At 32.4% G+C, this 9,780-nt stretch overlaps 1 long non-coding RNA gene across 1 annotated transcript; it reads right to left on the bottom strand.

Annotated features, from left to right (window-relative positions):
• Positions 1-2,069: 2,069 nt before the first annotated feature.
• LOC122606547 lies at positions 2,070-3,539 on the bottom strand. The gene is made up of 3 exons (XR_006324937.1): positions 3,300-3,539; positions 2,492-2,553; positions 2,070-2,088 (listed from the first exon to the last, which is right to left on the bottom strand). It is a non-coding gene; the product is annotated as an uncharacterized LOC122606547 (long non-coding RNA).
• Between the last annotated feature and the right edge of the window lie 6,241 nt (positions 3,540-9,780).

Below are 9,780 nucleotides of genomic sequence, written 5' to 3'. Positions count from 1 at the left end.
TGCACTGGTCGAGCTGAGTTCCAAAACTCTCGAATGAGACTTATCACCAACGGAGGGTTCTCGGTCAAAGCAAATCGAATGCGAGAACGTGCGAGATACTGAAGGACACCGTGAAACTCTGGTGTGCATCCCGACTGAGTAATGCTGAGATCGATCGCAGCATTGTGCTCCTTGACGAACACTCGAGCATTAGCACCTTGTCCTGCTATACCTGCACAAAAACAGACAAAAACGACAAGAAAATAAGGTTAGAAAAATAAAAATTACACAATTTTCTAAGTGTCACGACTTGGTTCGTGGCGACGTCAGCACGAGGTTGAAACCTCTTCGTGATGACGTCAGCACGAGATCCACCTCGTGTACCCAGAAATCATCAACAAAACATCTTCATATTCATGTTCAATCGAGTTAAACAACTTGTTTAGCATGAATCTTGAACTTGTTTTATGAATTACATGCCCAGAAATCAAATATCGAAACGAATTCGATGAACACGAGCCAATTCGTGTGGAGCGTGTTCTTCGTTTGAATAGTGACCGAAACACAAATTCTTCAATTAATCTTGATTTTAGTCATATTAATACGAACTTATGTTAGATTTAAGGTGTACAAAAATCAATTAATCCAATTTTAAGTCCAATTTAAGTCCGAATCATCAAAAATTGAAGATCTAATTCATGGTTCGTCCTAGTTACTGTTCACACAAAGAAGATTCAAAAACTGGGCATTATAACGACTTGTAATCAACGATTTTGATAGTTAAAACATCAATTAATCATCCTAGATTGGAATTATACCAACAAATCTGGATGAAAATCACAAAAGAAGGATGAAATCGATCGAATTTAGGAACGGATGAATAGTGGCACGAAGGAGGCGAGTTCGTGTGGTGATTAATTAGGGTTAATTTTCGGATTAAAGTAAATAATCAAAAGGTTAAACCCATATTTATATTCGGAGCTTCGTGGGCCGGGCCGAACACTTAGTTCGTGGGCTGCGTGATGACGTCAGCGTGAGCTTGCTGACGTCATCACGAAGGACTTCAAATTTTCAGTTTTTAATTCACACGAATTGCATTCCTTAGCCAAATTTTGTCAAATTTTCCAGAAAACTATCATAGAAAATTTACAAAAATTCCAGCAAACATAAACATGTAGATACTCGTTACTAAAAACTTGTATCTGCTCGAATATGCAATCGTAAATCATCCGTACTAACTTGTCATCAAAATAATGTATCAAATGAATCTTACATTATTATCTTGACATAAAATCGATAATTTCTTCATTGATGTTTAACTCAACAAATGCAAACTTACATCAAAACATATTTAATGATAATGCATTACAAATATATCAAATTATCATATCAACAACCTATCACATTACATCTTAGTTTGTGATATTGATAACAAATATAACCTATCACACTAAGTCTTAGGTTATTAAATACAAGGCTATCTATCCTTGTAGCACATTTCGTGCATAGATTATTGTCCGCTGCAATGCAAATCAAAAAGCAAAAAGGAACAATTTCGTCTTCAATCACGATCTTAAATTTTGATGTCATTTACATGTAAAAAGAATTTGTTATCTGTAACCTGCACACTTAAAAAACTTCATCAATGCATCAAAATCAAGAAAATATCATAAATATGCAAAACAATCAAAATCTTAACCTTGTAATCATTACAAGATCTAAGGGAAGTCCAATCTTTGTCAAACATACTTATCAACCAAACAACAACTAAAATTTCAAAAATTTACTTGAAACACATTCAAAAATATTTTGACTTTTCAATTTTCAAAATCATTTCATTTTCTAAATTAGACAACTTATGTATTAATTAATGTCACACCCCAATCTCGTGGTGCGACTTCTTGAGATCATAATAACAATTTATAACAAATGACCTCTAAATAGGACGTTTTTATTTATAAAAACTTCTGTTATTCAATACAAAGTTATTACAATGAGTTCACAATTATTGCAAAAGATTCCCTAAGCAAAGTAAATATGATACATGAAAATCTCCATATGTGCGAATGTGACCCTTAGAGTATGCTATTGTTGATGTACCTTAGTTTCCTGAGAATACACGCTAAAATACGTCAACAATAATGTTGGTGAGTTCATAGGTTTACTATATACAAAATTTTTAGTAAAAATATATAATAGATAATAGAACAATAGTTTTGCATACTATGCCTTGAGTGCCGATGCCTTAACATATTGTTACCCCTTAAGTAGTGTTTCACTCCAACACTAGTTCAAATATTATATGCCCGTTTCCCCAACTAGCATGACTAGCCCGGGCAGGGGTGTCAACCCCGATAGTACTATCCATAATATTCGCACGATGGTTTCACGGCATCAAGTTACCAAGGGGATTTCATGAGTGATTGTTACATAGCCATACATAACTATTAAAGTACTTTTGAGCAATGTATTCTCATCCCAAAAATAGTTTAAAAGGAATCCATGAACTCACCTTATCCCCAAGGAGTATAATAACGACCAAAAGTTAGCCTTGTAAAGTGTTTCTAGCGCATCCTAAATCAAGTAAAAATGATTTACAATTTAATAGTACAATATGATAAATTTGTCATGCTGCTTTTATTAATTATGACACAACATGACTTTCAAACGTGTGGCAGTATACAATAGAATTTTATTAAGATTATTTCTAACATGCTAGTATCTTTATTTTATATAAATTTCATCCATTCTATAAGTCAAATATACAAACCTACGTTTAGAAGCATGACTGAGCACACACCACTTTTATAAAATTGTGTAGCTTTTAAATATGGGTTTGATCAAATTGAGATTTGCAAAATTCATTTCTGTAAAAATTTGTATTATACGTAAATTTTAAACATAAATATTAATATTGTCCATAAAAAATATATATATTTTATCAACTTGTAAGATCTTTTAAAAACTAAAAAGAGGCCATATGTAGTCTAATATATTAGTAATAAATTTATAGAAAGCTTTATGGTATTCAATTTGAATAAATGTACTTTTATGAACATGCTTCAAAAACCCAGATTTCCATTCTCCTAAACTCCATGTTTACGCAGAGAGCAAAAACAAGTATTTGTTAACTTCACAATTTCTTCTTTTAAGCATGATTTTGACAAATAACTACTCATGGCAATTATATAAATTTGATCACATATACTTCTCGAGGAGCATGTCTAAGATAGCAGCTTGTATGTGTTTCTATATTTATCCTAAACATGGCAACTAGACAAAATATAAGATAGTAAATCAAATGGGTCGATGAGATATACCTCCAACGGATGATTACAATTTTTTAACAAAACTTGAAACGAACACAAAGAAACCTTGAAACAACCCAGAATAAACCCGAATAGACCTCGAAATAAACCCGAATGATTTTGAACAAAATGAACCCCGAAATGATTTTGAACAAAATGTCGACCCTTCAGCTTGTTAACTCTACTATATTTCCAGCAATTCCTCCTTAGAAACTTAATATTGATTCCTTAGAAACATGCTTTTAGAACTGGAAGATGAGAAAGATTTGAGGGTGAGTTGAAATGAAGAGATGGAGAGCTTATTTATAGGGTGCCAAGAAGGTGAGGGTGATGTGTTGGAGACTTAGTCAAGAAGGAAAAGGGATGTGATACTTTCTGTTAAGTTACACTTGAGGATGGTGATATGTGTCAACGTGTTCAATTTTTGGTGAAGAAGAATGGCAGTCTAGATGTAGGTTTAGAAGATAACAAGCATAGCTATGCTAGAGTGAAGATAAGCAAGTGACCAAGCAGCTTGTGATTCAAATCTTTTTCACAGCCAATATTTTCAAAGAATAAAAGAAGGGTGCTTTTGTCCACCTACTCATGTCAACCTTTGTCAAGCTTAATTAATTTCTAGTGTGTTTTAATTTATATTAAAAGTTTATTAATTTGATATTTCCAACATATAAATTATAATCATGTAGCATGCTAATCGAGTTTATTTTAGAAATAAAATTACAAGTAGCTAAATTTTAAAATGTCACATTGTAATATACACTATATAGTATATGCATTGCAATTATTTTTGACAAGATATAATATAACCAGTAAACTTTTATTCAATTTGAAAGCATATATTACATAGAGTGAATTTCATATTTCCCTTTATTAAACTCTACAAATATCAAATATACCCATCTCATTTTAAATATATCAAATTTATCCAATCTAATTACTAAAATATCAAATTTCCCCAAATCATAAATTTAATTACAACTAAAACTAAAAAATCAATAATAATTATCTCCAAACCATAAAATTACTACAAAACTCTCTCAAAAGTGTTAAAAGTTCCTGTTTATTTTCATTCTAGTAGCTTACCTGATCAAATCACCAATTATATTCACAATTATGTTAATACTTATCTCTATAGTTTAGTTAATTTTTTTTTTTTGTTATTATTTTCATTAGAATAATTGATAAGTTCTGAATTTACCATTACATTGTCGACCACTGATCTATAATATGTTGTCACAAACATATTTGTTAAAGACGTACAAGATAATTAATTTAGTAGTTTATAAAAGTTTGGGTACAGTCGTGTAGATTTCATGATTAGGCCAACAAAGAGCTTTTTTTTCAATCACATAAACCAAGTATGTTCTCGTATTTGGCATTTCCATAATTATGGATTTTAGAATTCTTTGTATATATACATGGTGCCATTGAAAATAAAGAAGTTGCAGATTTATTATGTTGAGTGTTTCTTTTCTATCAAAATAAGCAGATCGCTTGGCTTTTAACAAAATAAGCAGATCGCTTGGCTTTTAAGAAGAAATTGTAGTAATTTCGTGATTAAAAGATAAATATTATGGATTTTTTATATTTAAATCTAATTAAATTAGTGATTTGGGGAAATTTGATATTTTAATATTTAGGTTGGATAAATTTGATATTTCTAATGTTGAATGGGTATATTTGATATTTGTAAAGTTTAATAAATATGAAATTCACTCATTACATATACCTTAGCTCGACTAGATTAAGCTAATGGTAGTAGCATTGTATCTTATTTGAGGGTTGTTATAATTAGAAAATCCATACTTCAAACATAAATACCATAAGCAACAAGATTCATACAATTTACTAAGAATCATAGTTTTCTACGGAATTATCAGATGCTTATCAAATCTCTCGTACAATAAGAACTAGTTTGACACACAAACTCACACTTATGATTCAAAATAAAAATAAACAAGATAACAACTAAACTACTTTATTTATTTACAAGAAATTTTCAGTTTCTGCGAATTAGATCAGGTTAGCATTTACATAGACGCAAGTGAGAAATAATTCTCTTATTATTAGTTATAAACAGTGTCCCAATCACGATTGTAACAACCGTCTTAGAAATGTTCTAATTAAGTTCTTGAAACGTACTTTCGCCACTTGAACGGCCAGACAGTTCAATTTGATTAAGTTCTTGACGTGCTTTAGACCTCAATTATGTGCTTATATGAGGTCAATTTGATCTTAAATCTTGATTGATATGACGAGTTCATAATTATGTACAATGAAATATTAAAATTCGGTTCATAAACGTTCATGTTCATTAAAGTTCTAGTTCAAAATGTTCGCAAATTGTCCTTGCATTTATTGGGTTCATTAAATATGGAAACGTATATATAGAAAAAAAGATGGAAACCTAGAGAGAGAAGTCACAACACTATTCATTCTCTTCTTTTCTCTACTTTCTCACACTAAAACACATAGTGCAGCCACATTTTCACACACAAAATTCATCCTTTGATTTTGGATTGTTAAATCAAAATCACTTGTACTTTTAGCATCCTTGTGATAATCAAAACTTCTTTCTGGAATCAAATCTCAGGTAACAACAACAAATTATGAGTTTTTGATCAAATTAAAAGTGAACTTTTTATACTTTATGTTCTTGATGATTTGGTCCAATTTTGATATGAAATCGTGTTAATGATTGATGGGTTTATGTCTAAATGTGTCTAATATCATTTATGTGAATAAATTTGGGTCATAACATGCTTTAATTTACAAAACCCATTTGTGAAAATGAAAGGAAACTTGTTCTTGATGTGCTACACCTTATTCATGTTATAGATGGTCTTGAAATCGTCAAAAGTGTTAATGGTTAGTGTTTATGTGCATATATGTACAAGTTTCATGTTCTAACTTGCCCTGGATTCGAGCTAGATCTTTGTGCAATGACCTTGTTCTTGTTTCAGCCGTGTTTGGCACCTAAGACAATCTTGGTGGGACGATCTTGAGCCCAGGATCATCCTGGCCAACCTCCTTGGTTCATAGTTCATGCTTGTTCGATCTCGTGTGGTGTGTGGTGTTGTTGGTACGTTTAATGGGTAACCGATCCTTTGGATTGGTTTAGCTCAAACACTTGTTCTTGAATCGAACTTGTGCCTTGTTCTTGCCCTTAGTATGGGACGATCTTCATCCGTGGTGGCCAAAACGATCTTGAGCCTTACCCATCAAGATGATCTTGAGTTCATGTTTCCTCAAAACGATCTTGAATATATACCTATGAAAAGACCTTAGTTTTGCAACATTGAAGACGATCTTGTGCTTAAGAACTAAGACGATCTTGACCCTATGAGAACCTAGGACGATCTGGAAGTGCAATCAGGACGGTCTTGGCTAGCCAGTGGGACGATCTTGGCTAGCCAGTGGGATGACTTTGACATCCAAAACCCTAGACGACTTTGTTTACTTCTATAACAACACGTACTTGTTCTATATCATACCACACTTGATCCATTAACACCAAAACAAGTTCTTAACAACATTATCACTTGATTAAACACGTCAAAGGCTGATCATTAACATTTAAGATAGATCAAGGTTTGATCTAAGACAACGTACAAAGTGCAAACCCTAATTAAGTACATTTAAGACTATCTTGATTATCAAAGTACGAGTTCTATGAACAACTAAATCAAGTTCTAGAGGCTAAAGTTCATTAATAAAGACATGTTCAACTCATCAACACAATAAATACTTATGTGTGAGATCAAAGACGTTTAGTTCGAGTCCAGTTCATGTACTTAAAGTTCATTTAAAACTCTTTTGAGTCAAAACGTTCAAAGATCTTCAAAGGACCAAATCATTAGTTCATCAAGGACATTTCAGTGATTGAATAATCACATGAACTAATATACGTACTTATTTATGATCTATGATATGTACTTAGGCATTCATCAAGACGTGCTTGGATTGTGATAGATATAACTATCTATCTCTGTACTTGTTCTCTGTACTAGTTCTCTATGCTTATACCAGATCACTGTGAGTTCACTAATCCCCCTTTCGTACATTTGTTCAAAGTTCTTTATCGGGGACTGAAAAGCATGAAAACTATTTTGTACTAGTACATATGTTCTTGAACTATTTTACGTACTATATTATGAGCTTGATCTTAGACTACTTATGATATGATTCTTAAACTGTTTGAAATGGTATTTAAGACTTGAATGGGCAAGATTTTGAATACATCTATAATACTGTACTTGATCTCTATTATGTTCTAGTTCGTACATGTACTTGTTCAGTTCTTGTTCATCTATATTAATTCATGTCCCATGGTTCAGGGAATGAATGTACCAGTTCATATTAGTTCTTGTTCAGTATTTGTTCACTGCTATCAATTCATGTCCCACAGTTCAGTGAATGAACCGTAGGTAATTATGGACAGCGCTGTTTAGGGTAGGCTCACCCTCATTCTCCACAGTTCAGGAGGATGCATATTACTTGTTCTTGTTCATGTCATTGTTCTGACATAGATCTTACTTGACGTACTTGAGTTATACGAGCATACTATTACATTAAGGTTCAGTTCTGGCCAATCGGTTTAGCAGTGACAACTTATAACTAAAGTTTATTATATGTTCTTGTTCTGTTCATACTATTGTAAAGTGCTTGTGTTCAAAGTCCGGTTCTTGACCTAGTTCTTACTATCATAAAGTACTTATGTTCAAAGTGCAGATCTTGATCTAGTCCTTATTATTACAAAGTACATTGGTTCGACGTACAAAACTTATGATCGTGTTCTTACTATACATATATACATATATGTAAACTAAAAGTACAATATGTGAATCTCACCAACTACTTTTGTAGTTGACCTTTTGAACTTACATGCTTTTCAGGCTAGGTTCATAGTTCTTTAGCATAGGAGTCTTCCTTTCTAAGCTCATACTTTTGGCGATTGTTCGAGCGTACAAGTTCAAGAGCTATGAAGATCTTCCTTGCTACATCAGTTCAAGTTCTGTTCTTAAAAGACAATTGTTCTGTCTTCCAGATATTGACTATTCTAAGTTCATTTATGTTCTGTAATAACAATCGTACTTCTGTTCTTTAAATATAGTAATGGCTGTGTTGGAACTTGTACTGTGTGCAATTGTGCTTATCGGTGCATCCCGTATATTCCGCTTTAGCGGGGTGTTACAACGATTACCGGTATATTTATCCTCTTAAACACTCGGTATTTTCAGTTTCCTTTGAGTTGTGACATTTTCAACATACCCTGGCCAAGGACAGTCACCATGTAACCCGAGTAGCCTAATATGCCACTGAATAGTTTGCGAACTTATGTGACCCACATTCAGATATACCTCTGTAATCGATACAAGCACTAAGATAACACTTATTCAATATATATTCAAAAACATCTTTAAACAAACCATGAGACACTTTTTAGATTACTAAATTTAATTACTTTATGATTTAACATTATTTGCTTTTGCATTTCATTATTTATAAGGAACCCGTGATTTTCTATGAGACCCATGTAGCGAACTTTCTGAAAACCTATCCCAAGTTGGAAGCTTTAGGTAGGTTAGGTATACAAAGACACCTCGAGGACATACTTGTCCGAATCTCAAAGACCACATTAGCCCCTTAATTAACATTCATTTCATTTGCATAAACAATATCACATTTAACTTTCATGCTCATGATTTGTAGAGGTTTTTGCCTATACATTGAACAAATCCTATAGTAATGCTAGATCTTTCACAAAATTTAAGGACTGGATCAATTCATTATTGAAAAGCAAGCACTCTCAGCCATATATCTGAATATGTTTCCCACAAGAACATTGTATAAATTAAATTCAGATTAAGAAAACCTTGCTACTTTGTGTCTACCAATATATCCCAAATTGTAATCACTGAACAAAGCAGTTATATTACGATTAAGCAGACTTAAAAGCTAAGTATCCTCACGTCTAATCATCTGACAGCATCAACTTAAATCTCTATCATATTTCTTTTGATTTTCTAATTTTTCACATTTTTATGATTTTTATATGACACTAAGAACTCTTTTTGTATTTTTATGACTCTAGCTATTTACAGACACAAAATTACAAAATCAGTTCTTTGAGAGATTTAATATGAATCAGCATTCTTCAACCCATTGAGAAGAATTAACTTCTCAAACCCAATCTTATCAAATGCTTTGTTATACAGATCAGCTAAATTATCATCAGTTATAACTTTTTCCAAATGAATTAGCTTCTTTTGGGCACAATCACGCAAGAAATGATGTCTAATATCAATATGCTTGCTGACCTTATGCATGACAGGGTTATTAGTAATATCTATAGCTGACTTATTGTCTATTCTAATAGGAGTATCAAGAAAATCCATATCGTAATCACGAAGTTGTTGCTGAATCCATAATACCTGGGAACAACAGCTACCCGCAGCCATATACTCTTCATCACATGAAGACTGAGCAACAC

Source organism: Erigeron canadensis, chromosome 7, assembly GCF_010389155.1.
Source record: "Erigeron canadensis isolate Cc75 chromosome 7, C_canadensis_v1, whole genome shotgun sequence".
Lineage (NCBI taxonomy): Eukaryota > Viridiplantae > Streptophyta > Magnoliopsida > Asterales > Asteraceae > Erigeron > Erigeron canadensis.
Note: the sequence above shows the minus strand (reverse complement) of the source record. Positions and strands in the feature narration are given on the sequence as shown.